We start from the raw sequence: 19,064 nt of genomic DNA, 5'->3' as shown, positions 1-19,064 counted from the left end.
ATTACCACCATCCATCTCAAGAACTTTTTTCATCTTCTCAAACTGGAATTTTATACCCATTAAACATATTAACTTCACATTTCCCTTGCCCCTTAGCCTGTGGCAATCACCATTCTACTTTATGTCTCTATGAATTTGACCTTGGAAATTCAAATGAGTAGAATCATAACAGTATTTGTCCTTTTGTGACTGGCTTATTTTTACTTAGCATAATGCCATCAAGGTCAACCATTTGGTGGCATGTGTCAGGATTTTCTTCTTCTTTATGGCTTAATAATCTTCCATTGTATCTTTATGCCACATTGTCTTTATCCATTTGTCCATTGATGGATGGACACTTGGGTTGTTCTACCTCTTGGCTATTGTGAATTATACTACAAAGAGCACTGGTAGGCAAATTTCTGTTCAAGTCCCTGGTTTCAGTTCCTGGGGGTATATGTTCAGATGTGCAATCCCGAATCACAGTGATTATATTTTTGATTTTTGAGGAATTGTCATTTTGTTTTCCATAGAAGCTGTGGCATTTTACACTCCCACCAGCAGAGAACAAAGATTCTAATTTCTCTATATCCTTACCAATACTTATTTTCTGGTTTTTGTTTTTGTTTTGATGATAGCCATTCTAAGGGATGGAAAGTGGTATCTCATTGAGGTTTTGATATGCATTTTGCTAATGATTAATGATGTTGAGCATTTTTTCATGTATTCATCAACCATTTGTGTATCTTTGGAGAAATGTCTAGTTAAGTCCTTTGTTCATTTTAATTTGTTTTGTTGTTGTTGTCATTGAGTTGTAAGAGTTCTTTATATAGTCTGGATATTAACCCTTTATTAGATGTATGACTTACAGACATTTTCTCCCATTCTGTGGGTTGCCTTTTCACTCTGTTGATAGTCTCCATTTTAAATTGTGATATAGTCCAATTTATCTATTTTTCTTTTGTTACCTATGTTTTTGATGTCACATAGAAGAAATCATTACCAAATTCAATGTCATGAAGATTTTCTATTTTTTTCCTGAGAGTTTTATAATCTTGGCTCTTAAATTTAGATCCTCGAGCTGCTGTGCTTTATAGGCATAAGCCAAGGAGCCTAGAAAGTTGGTATTAAATTATGACTGACATCTCTGTGGTTAAATAGTCATCCACCATTTATGCTAGGAGAATTAGAAGAAAGAAAACATTATCCACACTTCTGTCCTCATTATAATATTTGAGAATCACAGAGATTCACAAGAACTTAACAAACCTTACTAAATTCTCCAATTATCTCCCCAGGTGTCTCAGACAGTATTTAGGAAGCTATTATGCTGTATCAGAAAGTCTGAACTCTGACATGATCTAACAGATTCACTTAAGAGTTTTTGAAAAGACTGATTAAAATGTTGTTTTCAGGACATGATTCCTAAATGTTTGTGATATGTTACGTGTGCTTAATGGTCTCAATGTACCTTGATAGTTTCAATGCTCTATCTGACATGCAGTAGGTATCCAAAATCTTCTCTGGATCATTATCCATTTCTTTTGCCTTCCCCCTGCTAACTGTAGGTTTGTGTTTAGGATGCAAATATCCTCATGGGCACCTTAGGTGTTTGTCACCATACCTGAGTATCACACTACTGTTCTTCTTTGTACAGTCACCAGTGAGGAAAGAAAAACATTTTCCTATATAACAAAATGCTTGCTGCACAGGCTAACCCTGGCAGCCTCTGTCGAAGCCCCTTTATTTAAATATCCCTCTCTAAGGTGGCTCTGTAGCTACAGGAGTCCCTAGAAACTCCATAGGTAAGCAAGTTAGTTATGAAAGAACTGACTTTGATGATACATTTGAGGCACTGGAAAATCCCAATTTGGTCCAAACTAACTCAGGTTACTATTTGGCTAGAGTCAGAAATTTGGAAACAGCCCCCAAATGGCTTTAGGATCCAAACCTTCTCCGGTAGCTCACCCACAGCTGGAGTAACTTATTGCTCCTTTGGCCTCTCTAATTTGATTCCCCAAGCTTGGGGGGCGCTGAGAGGCAACAAAGTGTGAAGCTTCCTGGAGGAGCAGTGTCATGGCAAGAGACAGTGTTCAATGGTAGAAGGGTTGCCCAGGCTGCTGCATCGCATCCTGTTTACCATCCCTAGCCTTTCCATCCCAACCCATCTATTATCATAAGCGGACTATGCAAAATAGATTCAAAGTGTAACAGCTCAGCACAAGAGAATATTCCCTCCCCCCCACTTACAAGCTCAGATTCATCCCAAATGAAAATATGTTCTGTTTTCCAGACTATTTTCATGAGAACTGAGAGATCATTTATCATGGATATGAAATTAGTAGAAGCAAATGCTCTTGACAATGGGCTGAAATATTTTCTTTATCAAGGGATATTGGGCAAAGGCTTGGGTTTAGGTAAGACAACTCAAATCAGGGCTATGTGTGGAAAAGGAAGCTTCACTTAATATTCCTTTTACAGTTTTCCAAGTTTAAAAAAAATATATTTATATCCATAAACTCATTTGTATAAGCTCCCACTATAGGAATGAAAATATTTAAGTTTTTCGGTCTAAATAGCTCATTAGGATTTCAGCCTGCAACATTTTCACAGACAACTCATTATTTCTGATGATTTCACACTGTTCCGTACAGCTGTGTCATGACAATGTGGGGGCAGTGAAATATTAGGGTTAAGCTGGGCCATCCATTATGAATTCCTGTTTTAGCTGCTTATTGATGCCTTCCCCAAATAAGTGGATAAAACCCTGACATTCCATTGTTTGATATCACACTCAAAATTATCCTTTAAAGAAAGTAAAAAAGCTGCTCAGTTCTGCTCAGTTACAATTATTTTTTCCCTAAGAGTGGTGAATTGGTGGAAAAGAGTTCAGTGTGGTACATTGAGAGTCCTAGAGAACATTCACTCAGCTTTGCTATGAATTCAAATTAATCAAATAGGCTGAGATACAGGTCACTGAGGCCTCCCTAAGGCCTTCTTTACATTTTGACAGAGAATGCCTTAATTCCAAGAACAGTAAGAACAGAGAGTCAAGAAGAGGGTGAAGAAAGTGTTAGTGGCTGATCAGTTTGCGTCTTCCCAAGGTACGGAAAGCTCCCTCAAGGGCAGGGTAACAGACAAGATGAAGATGGAGGCTATGAACATATTTGGAGAGGGAGGTAGGATTAGTTTACCAGCTACAGAGATGAGGTAATAGAGATCCAACAAGAGCTCAGCAAATCTGCCCAAGGAAGGTAGTCTGGTTAGGCTGAGAAGGGCAGATTCCAGGGTTCAGCAGGAGCACAGAGGAGGAAACTCAGCTGAGGCTGCCTGGGCTCCTCTCCCTCAGGGACTTGACCTGAGTCCATCTGACCTCAGCCATAGGCTGTAGGAAACCTACAAGGCCCTGAGCTGGTTCAGAGGACCGAAACAACAAGGTTAGAATAAATGTGATTTGAAAGTTGTAACCACAGAATCAGCTAGTTCCATTTTAGAGAAAGCCAAAAGCCAAGTCTAGTTTCGCCATTAACCAGCTGTGGCTTTTTGAGAAATCAACTTATTCTTTCTGATACTTAGTTTCCTCATTTATAAAATGGGGCTCAGAATTTAGTTTTAAACGTCATGTCTGACGCAATTGGGGCCGATACTTGGTTAATTTAAAAAAAAAAAAAACAACCAGCTCAAGTGTGGAGCTTTAAGCAGTGATAGGCATTATACCTGGGATATTTTTTAAAACACAGAAAAGTGCATTTATTACCCAGTATTTTAGTGCAGGGTTAAGGCATTTTTCTGAATAAAGTTGGAGTCCCTCCTTTCTTGAAAAAGCAACACCTATGATGAATTATCAACCATCTCGTATTTTTGTTTTTGTGTTTAAATATGCTGAAATCTTAGAGTTTGGTTGAAGTACACAATCATTCTAGATCTTTATTCCCACTGGCGTTATCTCTGTTCTTTGTTTTTTTTTTTTTCTTCAGTTTTTTACAGTTTTCTGGCCAGTGACAAATTTGGTTGCAGTTTTGTTTTAGTTGACTTGCCTTTAAAATGAGTCCTTTTAGATCACTCAACGTAGTTTTCATAGAAACAACAGCTTTCTTTCCTTTTCACTCTTTTTCCTTGCTATGTTGACTATTTCATTAGATCACCTAATTATACTTGCAACTGGTTTGTAAGGCGATGCAACTGGTGTTTGGCAAGCAAACAACTCAAATGGTGAGAGCAGCAGCCAGTGAGCATACAGAACAGCCTCTCAGCTGGCTACAGACATCCATGCACATATGGAGAGAATGAAGAACATCAGTCATTTCAGTGTCTGGAAGTGAAGATGTGTTAAGAGTGCTTCTAATGAACCTCATGAAATTGTCATGGGGATTACAGGAAAAGTGGATGCTGAAGGGTTGTCAAATGGCTTATGCTCAGTAGAAGCTCGTTTCCTTCCTTTCCTTCAGAAGCCTCCAGAGCGCAGTGTCTTGCCGAATGATGGTCCCTCTGCAAGAAAGTCAATTCAATAATTACTCAAAATAATGACATTTTAAAATAACAATAATAATAATAATTAATAATAATTAGATACTCAAGACTGTAATTTAAAATTTCCATTCCTTTCTGCCTCCTACTCCATTGCTTTAAACCCATCAATCCTTCTCATAGCTATGGAGAGTCTTTTTTCCCCATGCTCCAGGGCCATCTTGTTCAAGGTGGATATCCATGACTTCGATGATGTACAGCTTTCTGTTCAGGCTAAACTGGTGGAACACTCCTGTCAGGCTTCCAGAGCAAATTGCCAGGCAGGTTGCTCTTTAAAGGTTAATGGCATTTGGAGTTCCACGTGATTTCGTTATAAGCCTCTGGGATATTTATGGCTGCTTTGGATGGTCTGTTGTGTTTGACGGTATAGTTTTCAAAAAATCAAATAGGATAAAGTGTCCGCTCATGAGCTGGGTATCAAAGGTTATATTGGGGAGAAGTTGTATATTTTGCTTGTAAATTATTTTGCCTTATAAGGCAAAGATACAGATGTAGTGAAAAGAAGGACACTTTCCATGTTGGTACAGGAAAAGAAAGCCAATGTGAGGTAGGCAAGTGTGCTTCCTATTTCTAGTAAGTCTGATCTTTCTTTCTTTGGCTCAGCAGGGTATGGGCTGTACATACTCCTAAATGTCCCTTCCATTCTTCTAAGGAAACTCCTCTGATGTATGTTTATGTCTGGACAGAGGGAAAGAAATATTAAGAGCCACAGACAGCTGCCCAACACTTGTGGAGAGACTTAGAAAAAGGATAAAATTTTATTCTAGCAGTCAAGTGAGTCCTGTGAGAGAACTTGGCATGCCTTAGTCAGAAAACTTCCTCTATTTTTCAGCATCTTTTTGGTCACACATTGAGGGCTGTTGCTTCTCTGGTTCTTCGCACAGATCCAGCTGCTCTCTGCAAAAGGCCGGATACTTTTTGTGAGGTCCTAGAAGGACCTCCTTCTAGAATGGACCACCTCAGCCAGAGAAGGATTCATTACACACAAGAGAGGAGCAGCCACAGAGACCTGTTCTTCCACTTCTAAACAACTAAAGGGGGTTAGTAATAAGCCCAAAGTCACCATCTTTGCCTTTGAGTGAGAAAGAAACTCTTCCACCCATAGTTTCTTGAAGTGTGATTGAGCATGAACAAAGACTCAAAGAGTTTCTTATAGATATAGGTGTCAGCAGAGTGTGATGTATGTCCTCTTGAGGCATAAGCAAGTCCTCACTGTAGAAGACTTCACAAACTTTTCTGGAAAAAAAAAGCATTCAAATGACTGAGCAGGGAAAGGAAAGAAAAGGAAAATAGGTCAAGTGCAAACTTCATTTCTGACATCATTTTGCATATGTCTGGCTTGGGGTCAAGTTTGCAACTTGGAAGGATGAGGTCATACGTTCAACCCCACTGCTTCTCCCCAAAGTTTTGAGCACGAGCCCACCAAGTGAAGCAGCGGATCATAGAATGGAATCCCTACAGTGCCACATAGCACTTTGCAAAATTTGTGATATTTAAAACCGATAGCGAAAACATGTGATGGTTTTGTGAAGAATGGTTTCTGGGTAAGAAAACAGGATCTTCTGAGTAATCTTTAACTTCAAAGGGAAAAATCCATTATTTCATGACTCAAGTTTATCTTTTTTCAATGATGATACACAGCTCTTGGGAGCCAGATCCCCTTAAATATAAGGAGGACCCTTTTAATAATGAAAACAAGCAAGTCATCAAGGATTGCTCAAAAAGAAATACAAATTTTAAAGATCTGGGAGAAACTACTATGGTCTCAGCTTTACATGGCCTAAACTGTTTACATGGCCTAAACTCTTCTCTCCAGACTTATCCCAGCAAAAGGCCACCTTTTAGTCTCAAAGCCTCTCAGGCATTTATGGATATGTACTGTTCCCAGAAATTTGGGGAACAAGACACGTACAGGAACAAATCTGATGACGTCAAAATGGTCTGGGCTTAAAAACTCGTCAACAATTAATCTTAGTAAATTCATTTTGTCCTCTTGCACCTTCGGTTAGTAAACAGATTTATTGTGGTCATAATGGCACATGTTCTATCCTGCATGCTCATGATATTGAATTAGGAAATTTTAAGTGAAGAATTGTGATGTTTTGGATCATAAAAGCTGCCAGGTAACTGCAACTGTAACGTCTTGGAGAAGAATTGGCAAAAACGATCTTTGTGCTGCAGATCTCCCCATCTGAAGTCTGAGTTACACAGACAATCTCCTGTCCCATTTTTAACAAAACCTATAGCCAATCTGAAACATGTCTAATTTTGGATAACTTAAAACTACTAGATGGTTAATACTTCTGTTCTCAACCTGCTATCCTAAAATAAGGGTTCTTTTATTTCAAAAGATTATTTTAAAATTAGTTCTTGGCACTCTGAGATTTACCATTTTTGAGTTTGTAGTTTTAAGTAACTGCTCCTTCTTTTTACAAACTTTTCCTGCAGTGAAATAAAATGTACACAGGGGGCAGCTGGGACTCCTCTCATCTTCCGTCAGGAAGAGTTGATATGAATAGCTTTATTATTCAATTACATGTTAAATCTTGAAGGCTTTTTGGCATCTTTAGTATTAGATTATGATATAAACCTTAAACATAGAGTGACTAGATATGCTCTGATCACGGGATGGAATCTGGTGCTCTGTATTCTATCTAGCATTCATCATGAATTTATTATTTTTATAGGTGGTATTATTATTTATAGTTGTATTAGGATAAAGCTGGATGGGTTTAATAAACCCTCACTTTGTCTTCCCAGCTGGTGTCTTCTTGTTGCATGTGGGATGTATATGCAATGAAGAGAATTCTCACTTTAATACATGACTAAATTGGGACCACGATCCGTGTTCTTTCTCAGTCCTTTCCAGAAGCACTCAGTTAACCCCTCAATTTTGCAAACAGCAAGTGGGGCTCTTACTGATGAGATGAAGTGTTGTTGGACATTGGTAATTATGTGGATGGTGGTGGGAGAAGAAAGTTATGCTCTGGCCTGTAAGATGCATAAAGACACAAGTCAGCCAGTTGGTAGAGTTAGGTGGAGTCAGTAGGAGACATGGAAAATCACAATTTAGGTGATCATGAAATATGTCTGGGGAATAAAGGCTGATAAGTTCTGCAGTAGGGTATATCAATAACAATCTGAATGCCCTCGCTTCGGTGGTTTTGTCAATAATTTCAAGGTATAATTCTATAACTGCTTCTTTTTATTTCATAATACATTTTTCCCCTAGTAAACCTTTTTGACAGCAACAAGCTAAAAGAAAAATGAAAGTGCATGTTTAGCTAAAATTAAGTACTGATTTTCTATTTCCCAAGAAAGTGATAATAACTGTGTGACTTACAGAAAATATTTATGAAGATTTACCATCCATTATGGGTGTCATAATGATACCACTAACTACAAGAGAACCACAAGATACAGATTCGCTACAGAAGCAATGATGTATATGTCAAAAATTGGTAGTTATTAAAGAAATGTCCAAAGATGATAGTTTAACATGAACAGGAGCAAGAGGTGTATTTAATTTGTATTACATGATTATTCATTTAGATCAAAATTTGTTCATCTAAATTTATTTTACTCATTTTAAACTCTGTGGTTTCCTGTGCTTGCATAAGAAGTGAAAGACAGCTGTTTAGTAAGTTGCACCTGTTATTAGAGGAATTTGGCAAACACTTGAAGGATGCATCAGTGTCATAATCAGTGTCATTAAGTGATTCAAACAGAAAAATTTCAATTTATGCAATCAAAATAAGGACTCAGATGTTCACTAAAAAGAAGATAAAATACCTGCCAATTATTGTAAATTTTATTATAAATATAGTTAAAACTTTCAACATTGAAGATACAATTATCTGAATATAAACTTTGTGTAGTGTGGTATCATGATATAAAGAAAAAAAGCTGACTAAATTAAGAGACTGAGCAGAATGAGATCTGGAATTGGTTGTCAGGCACACATAGCTCGCAGATGCCGGTACAGTCTTTGGTAGTCTACCAACTGAAGTTGAAGTCGAGACTTGTCAAAACTTACAAATATTTTTATGTATACGTGGGTAGAATACATGAACTACAACATATTTGTGAAGACACTAATGCTGAATTTAGGAAATGCTTTAATGTGATAGTACGTGTTTTCTCTCTTTATGAGCCATCATCAATTCACTTGTAAAGATACTGAATTTGAAGAACTACTTTGTCAACTTCTTACCACCTCAGTGTGCCACCAAAAAAAAAAAAAAAAAAAAAAAAAAAGAACTTGTATTTTGTAAATGAGTTTACCAAAATTTTGTATCGCAACTTGTTCAAAATTACTCGGAAACTTTTTTTTTTTTTTTTTAAGATTTTATTTATTTATTTGACAGAGAGAAATCACAAGTAGACAGAGAGGCAGGCAGAGAGAGAGAGAGGGAAGCAGGCTCCCTGCCGAGCAGAGAGCCCGATGCGGGACTCGATCCCAGGACTCTGAGATCATGACCTGAGCCGAAGGCAGCGGCTTAACCCACTGAGCCACCCAGGTGCCCATATTCAACATACTGAACTTGGCAAGATTTAATCTTTCAAGAATTTTGGTTAATTTCAATTGATGAAAACATAGATCATAAACAAAGAGGAGAGTTAAAATTATTACTACAGAAGCAGAGGAAGAACTGCATAAATCAAATCATGGAAGATCAAAAAGCTAAAGTTTCAATTTTCAAAGCAAACAATTTGAAATTAAACAATGGCCATTTTGAATTTCTTGACTTATGGGAAGACTTTTTTTGTTGGCATTCCTATTTTTAATTGAATAAATTTATATTCTAGGCCACAACAGAATGAAATTGGGGATGACTATGGCTTTGTAGCATTTATGTCTGGCAAAACATTCAAAAGAATAAAATTTTATGAAAATATTTATTAAAGAAAAACCTTTGGGATGGGGCAAAAAGAATGTGTGAAAATTCTTGGGCTAAACTATTTACATGTTTCAAGATAAAGAAAAAAATTGAGAGTATCTTCTATCAGCATAACTTGCTCTGATCTTTCCAGACATGTCAACGTTTGTGGTTCTCTTATTTTCTCAGTTAAATTCCTATATTTAAAACAGAAGGAATCTAATTCAGGAGTGCAAGTTTGATGTCCATATGATTCTCATATGGAGAATTGTTGGTCCTCTCTTCCTTTCTGAAATATTTTTGAGTTTTCTTTGTCTTTGTCTTTGATATTCTTTTTTTTTTTTAAAAGATTTTATTTATTTATTTATTTGACAGACAGAGATGACAAGTAGGCAGAGAGGCAGGCAGAGAGAGAGGAGGAAACAGGTTTCCCTGCTGAGCAGAAAAGCCTGATGTGGGGCTCGATCCCAAGACCCTGAGATCATGACCTGAGCTGAAGGCAGAGGCTTTAACACACTGAGCCACCCAGGTGCCCCCCCCCCCGTCTTTGATATTCTTAAACGTCACCATAATGTGTCCTTGTGTTGTTTTCCCTGGTTGATCTCTGTAAAAACTTTCAACTTGACCATTCATTTTCCTTTGAACCTAGGAAATTTATTTTCTTTATTTGTCAGATATTTCCTGCACTCTTTTTATTTTTCTTTCCTTCAGGGAATTCTATTTTCTGGATAGATTGACACTTTTATTTCAATGTTCCGTATCTCCTAGCTTTCCCTTTGTCTTTTATCTCTTTATAATTTCCTGGTTATTTCTGGGATAGTACCATACTTTCTGATTCAAATATTCTTTTTTTTTTTCATGAAATTTATGTGACTCTTGAACTCCTTTATTGTATTCTTTATTTCAACTGTTATTTTGTTCATGTTTAGACTTTTTAGTATTTTCTGTGGGTATAAAACTGAATAATATATACTACTTTTTAAGGATTTTTTCTATTTATTTGAGACACTCAGAGAGAGAGAGAGAGAGAGAGAGAGAGCAAGCAGGTGTCCCAATATAGAATACTTTTCTAAAAGATTGTATACTTAGATTAAAACTGGTTTTCAAGAAATACACATAGGTCTGATTTAGTACTTGAATCACTAATCCTTAATTCCCTTTGTTTTATCTTGAATGAAATCCTTTTACTAGGTATAGTGGTTTGAATTATGTCCCCTCAAAAGATACACTGAAGTGTTAGTCCTCAGTACCTATGAATATGGCCTTATTTGTGAATGGGGTCTTTGCAGATGTGTTGGGGGAGGTCATCCAGAGGACATGACCTCCAATTGACCTCTGAGCTAGAACCTGGTAATCAGAGGCTCGTTACCCCTTTCCCTGTCGTTGCATTCTGCTGGACTTACCTGCTGCCAGAAGTCTATCAAGGACACAACCTTGTGAGAGCAATGTGGCACTGAGTTCATCTGGACAGTTCATGTTAGAACCTCTATGTAAACTTTTACAATTTGGCAGGTGGATTCAGAGATCTCATCTTGCAGCTTCCCAAGGCAAGTTTCATATGTAAGTTCCCTGGTTTATTGAACACAATTTCCCTTGTTTATTAAACCACCTGCCAGTTGGGAGAGGTCTACCTCTTTCTTTGCTCTCTCTCTGACCTCGGGGTGTGGGGCCTGGTTTCAGATTATGTCTGTAAGGCTTCTGAGAAGGTTTTGAACCAAAAAGATGTAATCAAGTTAAGGGCATCCTGGATTAGAATAAGGCGTAAAACTGAGGCTGATACATTTATAAGAGAAAGGGGAGGAGGATTTGGAAGCAGAAATACAGAGAAGACACAAGGTCACGTGGAGGTGGAGGCAGAGATTGAAATGATGCACTGCACGTACAAGCCAGAGATTGTCAGGAGCCCCAGCAACGAGGTGGAAGGACAGATTCTTCCCCAAATCCTTCAGTGGGAATATCATCTTAGTAATGCCTTGGTTTTTACTTCTAGCCTCCACAACTCTGAAAGAATACCTTTTTGTTGTTTTAAGCCTCCCATTTTATGTTTAGTTTTTATGGCCCTAGAAAACTGATACACTAGGGAAGCCATTTTTAAGATTTTATTTTATTTCTAAATAATCTAGAGATTATTGACCAAAAGATTAATATTTCTTTTCCATTCTATTATTTAATGACTAGTCTTAACTGTTGACCCAACATGGGCCTTGAACTTAACAACCCTGAAATCAAGAATTGCATGCTTGGGGCTCCTGGGTGGCTCAGTGGGTTAAGCCTCTGCCTTCGGCTCAGGTCATGATCCCAGGGAACTGGGTTCAAGCCCTGAATCTGGCTCTTTGCTTAGCAGGGAGCCTGCTTCCGCCTCTCTCTCTGTGCCTACCTCTCAACCTACTTGTGATTTCTGTCTGTCAAATAAATAAATAAAATCTTTAAAAAAAAAAGAAAAGAGAGAGAGAGAGAGAGAGAATTGCCTGCTCTGTAACTGAGCCAGCCAGGCACCCCTGGAAGACATTCATACTTATAATTTTTAAAATTTTCTGTTCCAAATCAATTTTATTATGCTAAAATCCACACCTACAACCTTGCTATTATTTCTTTCTTAGTGACGATTAGACCAGTAATGAGGAAAATAATAAAATGGTTATATATGAACTGCTAGAATGAAAATGTGCATACTGGATAAAGCGAAGAGAAGAGATCTAGCTATATTTTACTTGCCATGGATCTAACCAACCTTGCATTCTGTAGCTCAGAATTTGTCTGCTCACTGGATTATTTTGTATTTCTGTCCATTCTGCACAAGTTTTCACATCAGTGCTTTTTTATTATGTGTCTTATAGAATAATTTTCAATGAGACTGAATTTGCTAAGGCCTACTGTCACTTTTCCTGAAGAACATATATATTTGGAAACATGGAAGTTTAACAACCCTTACTTTTATGGCACATCGCCAGTCATAAACCTGTATAATGTTGAGATCTTGGCCAGGATTGCTATTTCAGAATTATATTGTAGTGAAAAAGAAGAATAAGATCAAATGTGTGGGATTTTTTCCTATATCACACAAATGACTTTATTCAAGGAAACATCCCAATTCTGGTCCTGTTTTGGGTTCAGAAAAGATCACTCTGTTATGCTAAAATATCAAATACATTAATTTGTTGCTTATGTGAATTTTGATGAGGAAGAAAGTGTAGCAGAAAAGACTTAAAGAAAAGATATCATTAGATATAGTATATGCATTTGAGAAATTCATGAAATGTATAAAACAAAACACTTATTTTTAACATCATTTGCCAAATGGCATTATTTTGATGCAAAGATTTAATATTTCTTTTCCATTCTCTTATTTAGTGACTAGTCTTAACTGTTGACAAGTTTAAAATTATTTTTTATTTTCTAAAAAGATTTTATTGATTTATTTGAGAAAGAGAGCACAGAGGGAGGGGTAGAAGGAGAGGGAGAAACAGGCTCTCCACAGGGCTCCATCCCAGGACCCTGAGATCATGACCTGAGCTGAAATCAGACGCTTAACCAACTGAGACCCAGGAGCCCCTTGTTTAATTTTATTTATATATAGTGCACTGAACATACAAAGATGGACTCATTTTTCATAGCCATCCCTACCTGAATTCCCTGCAAATCACTGAGGAAAAAAAAATGTTATTTAAAACATTCTCTCATCTTTAATGATTAAATATACTAGTATCTTAAACTGGTAATAAAAAAAAAAAACTACTTGAGTTGATTTAGTAATATTTAGACATATTTATCAAATAAATGTGTTGCTGACACCGGTAAACAAAGAATATGCTGTCTCTTAAAAAATACTAGAAATATCTGTTCATTGAATAATAACTATAGGTAGATACTATTTTAGGTGTTCAAAGGGAAATTTTAATGAAGCTTTTTCTATAAATATCACTTTATTTTTATAATTTATCTTTATAGATCAATTTGCATAACTAATGTATGTTTTATAAAGTGTTAAAGACTATAAGTCTGTCAACTTATACTTGAGAAGAAACGTACTGCATAAATTTTTATTCTCCACAATCATATTCTCCTAACCATCCCCAGATTTTCTTCCATCCTGGACTTGCATGAGCCTTGGAGGGAGGGTCTGGATTCTGGGTGTCGCAGCATTGTACATACCTCATTTGCAGCATGACAGACGAAAAGCGAGCCATGATCTCTTTGTTTTTATTTTTTTTAATCTTTAAAAATTTATTTATTTATTTTATCCTGTTTGAAACTAGCACCCAGGCTATGTACCAGACTATCAGTACCACGAGGCCAGCTTCAGTGCTCCTTTTCCTCTTTTTAAGACCACCAAGACCAACATTCAGATCCAACAGGAAAGGGAACCAGAGTGTGTGAGCCATGATTTCTTTTTTTTTTTTTTTTAAAGATTTTATTTATTTATTTGAGAGAGAGAGACAGTGAGAGAGAGCATGAGCGAGGAGAAGGTCAGAGAGCGAAGCAGACTCCCCATGGAGCTGGGAGCCCGATGTGGGACTCGATCCCGGGACTCCAGGATCACGCCCTGAGCCGAAGGCAGTCGTCCAACCAACTGCGCCACCCAGGCGTCCCTGTGAGCCATGATTTCTTGCAAGTACTCACCAATGCAGCATGAGAGGTCTAGAGAGAACTCGCCCAAGGACTGTTTGTGTTCTCATTAGAATTGTATAGAAGAGAAAATGAGTCGGAGGCAAACATCAGAGTCTGTAAAATCCATTCTCTTCTTGATAACAGATACTGCATTTCCTTTCCAGTATGTGTAATACAGTGTAGTGGTTAAGGGCATGAACTTTGGGATCAGCTCAAAGTCCACATCCGGCAGTGACAGCTGTTTGACTTCGGGTAATTTGATTAACCTTCCTTTAGCCTTCATTTCCTCACCTGTACCAGACCCTGGAAAGTAGCTACCTCCTAGAGCAGTTCTGAGAGTACATATTACATGAAATTGCTAAAATTCTGGCACCCCCCCTAGCAAGAACTGAGTGAGTATTGGGGTTGCTGTTGCTTTGTTATCATTATTGTCTGGGGAAAAACATAGGAGAAACCATAGGAAAATATAGGAGAAAACAGAATCCTTACCCTTTTAGGCCTAGAAACCTGTGATTACTGGCAGAGAAGAGCAGCTGATTATTTATTATGAATGATGGTACTCAAAAGAAGGTACTATCAAGTTATTTTACTTTTGGTAAAGCCCCTTGTTACCCAAATATATGCCATTTATGTAATTCATATTGTATGCTATAAAAGATAGTATTAGAGCAATAAAAGTAAGTCTAGAGGTTAGCCAACCGGACTGAAATACATAGTTTGCAAATTTTCCACATCAGTTCAAAGTAGCCTATCTTCTCAGAGTTAGCAATATTCAGATGGGTGGAGGTGTTTATTGGCTTCTGAACAACAAATGCCTTAAATTTGTTTCTGTGGGTTTCTATCTAGTGAATTATTTCTAAGGCGACACCTTTACCACTTAGGTTGTCTTCTTGTAGTCTCAATTTTTTGGATTAGCAGATGCACTGCTTTACATTATCTTAGATCTCTTATTGCATTTTAAAGAATCAATCTAGTTGGGAAAAAATTGGAAAGAGTCTGTCAAAATATTTTAGGTATTTATAAATCCTAATCATTCAATATCCATATCCTATTATGATTTGAATATCTCTACATGAGTTCATTTTGGCTAATGATTTTATGTTCCAAGTTTCATCATCTCTCCTCTGGTAGGGTGATGAAAATGTCATGGGAAAAGAATGAAACTTTTGAGAAATAGGGGGATTTAGGGTAAAATATCTCTATTAAATTGTGACTTTAAAAAATATGGCTGAGTCAAAAATAGATTTGTTCTTGCTATTCAGTAATTCCAATTTCATTTTTAAGAAAATAAGAAAGCCTATTGAAAAGTACTGTATAGGGTATTATATTTTTTGTAGTATGTACACTGTTTTAATGCATTACTATTAGGTGATTTATATTTCTTAGGAAAACTATCTGACTTTGTTTAATACTCATTGATTTAATACAAAGATCCACAGTCTTTTCTTATGTGTTTTCCAGAATTATTTTTATAGAAATAATCTTCAGAGCTGCTATAGTTCTATCCATCACAACACCATATAATGAGGAATGAAAGTTAGAAGCATTTGTTTTTGAGATTAAGCCCTTTTGTTTAAGGTTTTGCATATTTAAGAATATGGCTGGAAAAAAAAAAAAAGAACATGGCTGAAACCCCAATGCAGGATTTGAAGTGTGTTTAATAGGTTTTATCTGGTCTTTCTGGCTTACATTATTACATACATTATTCAAATCCCTTTTGAAGGAGAACATCGATTAATTTTTTCTTAACTTATATCATTGTCATGCATTGGTTGCCAAAATCATAGATGAGGTGAATGAAAATAAATGAAAATATAAGTACGCAGCTATATTATCATATCTGGTGAGTTGAGCCATTGGCACAGAATTGTCTAACAATGACAATACTTACAGAAATACACATGTGGATGTATTTATGAATTCATTTTGCTTGTTTTTTAAACTGAAGTACTGTACACAATAACTTTTGGCATCGTGCTCCATCTTTTAGATCAGTAGTATTCACATTTTTTTGAAAATACACTCCATCAGTAAATTTAAAAACTTTTTTTCTTCAATTTATTTATCTGTCTCGAGAGAAAGAGAGAGCACAAGCAGAGGGAGAAGCAGGCAGAGGGAGAAGCAGGTTCCCTGCTGAGCAAGGAGACCAGTGCGGGACTCAATCCCAGGACTCCAGGATCCCAGGATCCCAGGATCATGACCTGAGCTGAAGTCAGCTGCTTAACTGACTGAGCCACCCAGGTGTCCCCATCAGTAAATTTTTTTAAAGCAAATACCCTTTCTCTTCATGTTTATTTTGTAAATTATTTGCACTACCATACTAATATGTATGTTATCAAGTATACAGAAAAAGAAAAACTTAACAAAGTTTATTTCATTTTATTAACACTCCAGAAAACTCTCACTTTTTGCTCTGTGTTAGTAAAATTTAGAAAATTCTCAGTTTTATATTTCATGATAAAATGTTTCAAAGGTCTGGTTCTCAGCTCAATTTATTTTGATACTTGCCTTTAAGCTTTTAATGGCTTTTATACTGTGTATAGTTAGTGATCTACTTTTATTCTCTCTTCCTTCAAATCCTCCCTAGGTGCTCCTAGTCAGCACAAGTGTATTTGATTAGTATTCCAAACCTCAACCTCAAAGTAATATGGAAAAAGTAATTCTTGGTTTGCTGGGTTTTGCAGTACAATACAATACACTTGAGAAATAATCATGGGGTTATTAGACACTGGCAGCCCACTGTGAGACAGTATTTGACCAAAGCTCTACCTTTTTCTCTTTCCAGCTAGTTTCAATGATGCCTATACAAAATGAGGTTGAGATACCAGAAATTCCTTAGATAATGGGGTGGAGGAATCCAAGGCTTAGGCAGATAAGCATTTTTAATTGAGTTTTGCTGAATTTTTAATTGAGTTTAAATGACTTTGATTTTTCACCTTCCCCTTTATCATGTATCCAGAAAGGGCCCCCAAGGACACTTCCTTAACTAAGGACTAAAATATATATCAACTGTGTAAAAACAAATATTTTTGAAGAATGTTCGGGAACAAATGTCTCTGCTAGACCCAGGTGAAAACTTCTAAAAATCCTGGCTTTGAAATAGAGTCTCTGACTTGGAGATGATGGGATCTCCAGCTGGCAGAGTACCAGTGGCAGTAATTAATCACTAAAAACCAGTGATCTGTTACTGAAATAAATAATAGCTTAGTTCAGTAATCACAATTGTTAGACCCATAAGAATATTTGTTGGTGATTAATTGATCATGGGATCCCTAGGACTCCAAAGCATGGGCAGGTTTGTAAAGTCTTGCTTAATTTTTAAAACTTCAAGCAAACAAACAAACAAACAAACAAATGTAAATCAGGAAATGAAGGTGTGATTTGAGGCACATGAATGACAGTGATGGCCACTTGACTCCCAGATATGAACCAATTCACAAATCCTTGCGGAAAGACCCTAAGACATGGAAATAATCATATACTATATAAGTTTTCTTCTACAGATACTCAAAGAGATTTTTAGCTACTTGCCAGAAAAACTCTGAATTGGCCAAATAAATACTAAGAACTGTGGGGATTATTGACTACTGGCTTTTAATTATGTGAATCCTTTAAGGCACAGAAAGTCATTGTGAAAGCTTTTGGAGGTGAAAGATTTTGGAGGTTAAGAATTAAGTGGAGTTTGGGCCAAAATCTGTCTCACAAGAGATCCCAATGTCTATGTATATTTCTATTCCATAGTTATTTTTTTGGTTCCTGAAGGAATAGCTGCAAAGACAAACTTGGTTGCTGGAAAATTCCCCCACAGTAACTCTCTGATAAAAGGAGTAGTGCTATCATGGGAGGGGAGGCAAACAGAAGACTCAAGACTGTACCTCTCAAAAGTTTAATATAGGGGCACCTGGGTGACTCAGTTGGTTAAGGGACCAACTCTTGATTTTGGCTCAGATAATGAAATCAGGGTTGTGAGATCAAGCCCTGTGTTGGGTTCTATGCTGGGCATGGAGCTGCTTAAGATTCTCTCTCTTCCTCTCCCTTACCCCCAGCTCCCCCAAATTGGTAAATAAATTAAAATTAAAGAAACTAAAAAAGTCTAATATAAGCAGTACTGCACCCCAAGGTGAGCTTCAACAGATATTAGCACCATATCCAAAGCCATAAAATATTCAGAAATGTCTATTTTATTTCCAAACAAGTCACTTATTTCTCCATGGAAAATATGAAAGGGTCTAGGAGAATGACCAGAGACTATTACAAACCAATCAGGTGGTGACTGAAATTATGTCTATTGTTCTAGATGAAGTCTTTTTTCTAGAACAAATCTTCAGGGCACCTGGGTGGCTCAGTCAGTTGACTGTCTGCCTTCCACTCAGGTCAGGATCCCAGGGTCCTGGGATTGACCCCACTTCAGGTTTCTCAGCGGGGAGCCTGCTTCTCCCTTTCCCTCTCCCTGACACTCCCCCTTCTAGTTCTCTCTCTCTCTCTCTCTGTCAAAAAATAAATAAAATATTTTTTAAAAAATCATCACTTTCCAACATTTGCTTTGCAGTTATTTTTCTGGAAAATGTTTTATCTGAAACTATTTAACAAACAGAGAATACCAGAAGCAATCTACTTTCACCTGAAAGGCACAGCAGTACACTTTTGCCAATTTACCTCAGAACAGTGCAAATCTCCCACTGACTGCCATAATTTAAACTGTGATCATCTTATTGGTACACATCACTCTGGTCTCCTATATTAATAATATCATGTTGCAACACCTTTTCAATAAGAATTAGTACATACCCTTGATACCTGGTTTGACAGATGGTATTTTCCCAAAATGGCTGCTACAATATCTGCAGCCCCACCTGCTTTTCTTATGATGGGATTCAGACACTCTTAGAGGTGGAGTCTGTGCTCCCTTCCCTGAAGCTAGGTGGGATTTTCTAAGTGGGTTCAGCCAGATGTGGTGTTCTAAAGCTCACAAAATATGCGGTGATTTCCATTTATTTAGTAGAATATTTGTGCTTGAAGGCTTCACCTGCAAAAGGACTCTGTATTACAAGGAAATGGAAAGATAATCCA

General features: G+C 37.0%; 1 long non-coding RNA gene and 1 other non-coding gene across 2 annotated transcripts in view; one reads left to right on the top strand and one right to left on the bottom strand.

Annotated features, from left to right (window-relative positions):
• The window catches only part of LOC122907829, a 64,039-nt gene that overhangs the window by 33,247 nt on the left and 11,728 nt on the right, over positions 1-19,064 (top strand). The window lies entirely within an intron of this gene.
• On the bottom strand, positions 13,627-13,759 carry LOC122908132. The gene has a single exon (XR_006384911.1). It is a non-coding gene; the product is annotated as a small nucleolar RNA SNORA61 (small nucleolar RNA).

Source organism: Neovison vison, chromosome 5, assembly GCF_020171115.1.
Source record: "Neovison vison isolate M4711 chromosome 5, ASM_NN_V1, whole genome shotgun sequence".
In the NCBI taxonomy this organism is placed as follows: Eukaryota; Metazoa; Chordata; class Mammalia; order Carnivora; family Mustelidae; genus Neogale; species Neogale vison.
Note: the sequence above shows the minus strand (reverse complement) of the source record. Positions and strands in the feature narration are given on the sequence as shown.